Raw genomic sequence first — 3,375 nt, forward strand, 5'->3', positions numbered from 1 at the left:
TCGTTTCACTCACATGTCCAGCCACAGCCTTAGTGGAATGCACCTCAACCGGGGTGGAGGCCCCAGTACAACACTCCTCCTGCCATTTTTCCTCCACCACCAACTCAACCACAACCATTACCTCCTGCTCCTCCAAGACAACCCCAAATGCCTGCTCAATCGAACCCGAACCCCAAAAACCGACAGGCCCAGCAAATATATACCGGGGAAACAACATGCCCTACCTATGTTGTGGAGATCCAGGAGATCAACCTGCGATCCGGGAAGACTCTTCCGGATCGCCAACCTCCTCCCCCAGAGGACGAGGAAGATAAATAGGAAAGTGAACCCAAGGCCACTCCACCCTTTTCCTGAAAGACTAACAGTCACCACACAACCTGACCCAGAGGAGAATGAGCTTCTGGGGGAACTCAAACAGTTGTGTGTGAGAACACCACTTCTCCAAACCATCAAAGATGTACCGATATACAACAAATTGGTTAAGGAAAAGTGTTTCAAGCACTCAGGCAGGCGAAAAAGAGATGCCTCAACCATCAATTTCATGGGACAACTGTCTGATCTTATGTTGGGGCAAGTAATCTGTCCAAAGTATTTGGATCCTGGGAGTCCTGTAGTTGATGTCCACATCAATGGCACCATCATACCCCACACTTTGATTGATTTAGGGGCTGCCATTAATGTGATGACCAGGGATACCATGCTCAAACTCAACCTTCAAGGTTCCTTAAGGAAGACCTCGACGGTCCTGCAGTTGGCAGATCGCTCCACCGTGACTCCCGAAGGGATTGTGGAGGATGTCTTGGTCTCTGTTGACTCTTGGGAGTATCCTGCGAACTTCTTGGTTCTTCAACCAAAGGAAAAGCTTACTGGATACCCCCTTATTTTGGGAAGACCTTGGTTAGCCACTGCGGATGCTTACATAAGCTGCCGAGCAGGAAACATGACCATCAAAAATGGTCCTATGTCCAAGCAGCTAGTCCTATACCCTCCTGCCCAACCTCTATTAGAGCATGACTTACCACTTTGGTTGGAAGAAGGAGAAGAGGATGAGGTGTACTCTGCACCCTTGTGCACCTTAGAAACCACCAGGGGAGGTCCTCAAACCGAGGATGATTTGATTGAGACCTTGATTCAGAATCCGCCTCCCAGTGCATTGTCCTTAGAGAAATTGGTGGAAGATACTCAAGCCAGCACCTTAGTGGACCTTTGTGTGACCGATCCACTCTCTCCCAGAGTCAAAAATGTGGAGTTTGGCCCCGAGAGAACGTTAAAGATCAGCTCCTCCCTATCTCCTTCCCAGGAAAAGGAGTTGTATAGTCTGTTGGCCAGTCATCTAGATGCTTTCGCTTGGAACTATAAGGAGATGAAAGGAGTCCATCCTTCGGTCTGTACCCATCAAATCTACATCAAAGAAGATTGTAAACCAGTTAGACAACCTCAGAGGAGAATGAATCCAGCCCTTAAGGACATTGTCAAAGAAGAGTTGCAAAAATTGTTGGATGCAGGATTCATCTACCCCATCTCGGATAGCGAGTGGGTGTCCCCTCTAGTGTTGGTACCCAAGAAAAATGGAAAGTGGAGAATCTGTGTGGACTACCAAGAACTAAACAAAGCCACCAAGAAAGACCACTTTCCTCTGCCTTTCATAGATCAAGTGTTGGATGGACTGGCGGGGAAGAAGTTTTTCTCTTTCCTAGATGGGTTCAGTGGGTATAACCAGATCCAAATCAGCCCGAAAGACCAAGATAAGACCACCTTCACTTGTCCTTGGGGTACCTTTTCTTACCGAGTCCTTCCCTTTGGGCTATGCAACGCTCCTGCCACTTTCCAAAGAGCAGTATTGAGCATCTTTTCTGAGCTGGTCCATGATTCGGTGGAAATCTATATGGATGACTTCACTTCCTATGGGTCCAACTTCCAGGAAGCATTGTCCAGTCTGGGAAAAGTTCTAACCAAGTGTATTGAGATGAACCTATCCCTTAGTCCTGAAAAATGTGAATTCTTTATGACTGAAGGGACCGTGCTAGGACATACCATTTCTCGCCAAGGATTGTAGGTGGATCCTAATAAAATTTCTCTCATAAAAAAGGTTCCACCTCCTCAGAAGGTAAGAGATGTTTGGAGTTTCTTAGGCTTAGCAGGATATTATAGAAGATTTATTAAAGACTTTAGTAAGCTAGCCTCACCACTGTTTGGCCTCTTAGCAAAAGATGTTGAGTTCAAATGGACAGACGATTGTCAAAGGGCTCTGAATGAATTAAAGGATAAGTTGGTGTCCGCTCCAATATTGAGAGGTCCAAACTGGGCCCTACCTTTCCACATCCACACTGATGCCTCAAACAAAGCCATAGGGGCAGCCTCAGGACAAGTTGAACAAAAACTCCCATATGCCATATACTTTGTCCGCAAAAACTTATCCAAGGCAGAACTGAATTATACTGTAACTGGGAAAGAGTTCTTGGCCATGGTCCATGCCCTGAACAAGTTCCGACACTGCATCACTCACTATCAAACATTTGTACATACTGATCATGCTGCAATTAGATATTTAATGAATAAACTAGATGTGAATGCTCGTATTATTAGATGGTTACTTCTATTGCAGCAGTCTGATTTGACTATCGTTGACAAACCAGGTAAAGAAAATGTTGTTGCTGACTTCTTGTCTAGACTGGATTTACCTGCAGGTGAAGATGGAACAGTGGACGACCAGATGCCAGATGAACATCTGTTTGCTATCTCAGTACTCTCTCCATGGTTTGCTGATATCGCAAACTATCTGGTCTCAGCACAGTTTCTCCGCATCTATCTCCAAAAGAGAAAAGAAAAATTATAAGGAAGAGTGCCTCATTCACTTGGATCGGGGGCAACCTGTTCAAACTTGGCCCCGATCAGATCTTAAGGCGTTGCGTAAGGGAGGAGGAAGTCTTCGACATCCTCCTAACCTGTCATGATGGGCCTTGTGGAGGACATTTTGCAGCCAAAAGGACTACCTTCAAAATTCTACAGGCAGGCTACTATTGGCCCACGCTTCATCAAGATGTCAAGAGATATATCAGCCAATGTGACCGATGCCAAAGGATGGGGAAGCCAACCCCAAGCGACGAAATGCCTCTCCAACCTCAAGTGACTCTTGAACCATTTGATAGGTGGGGTATGGATTTTGTGGGTCCTATCAACCCTCCTTCAAGGCAAAGGTCTTACATCATTGTGTGCACAGACTATCTGACAAAGTGGGCAGAAACCAAGGCAATCAAAGCAGTGACAGAAGAAAAGGTGGCTGAGTTTTTAAGGGAAAACATCTTCTACAAATTTGGCTACCCAAGAGAGTTAGTCACCGATCAAGGAAGCCAGTTCACCTCCAACTTAATTGAA

The sequence above is a fragment of the Pinus tabuliformis genome, chromosome X (assembly GCF_031772625.1).
Source record: "Pinus tabuliformis cultivar Carrire ecotype Pingquan chromosome X, CPIR1, whole genome shotgun sequence".
In the NCBI taxonomy this organism is placed as follows: Eukaryota; Viridiplantae; Streptophyta; class Pinopsida; order Pinales; family Pinaceae; genus Pinus; species Pinus tabuliformis.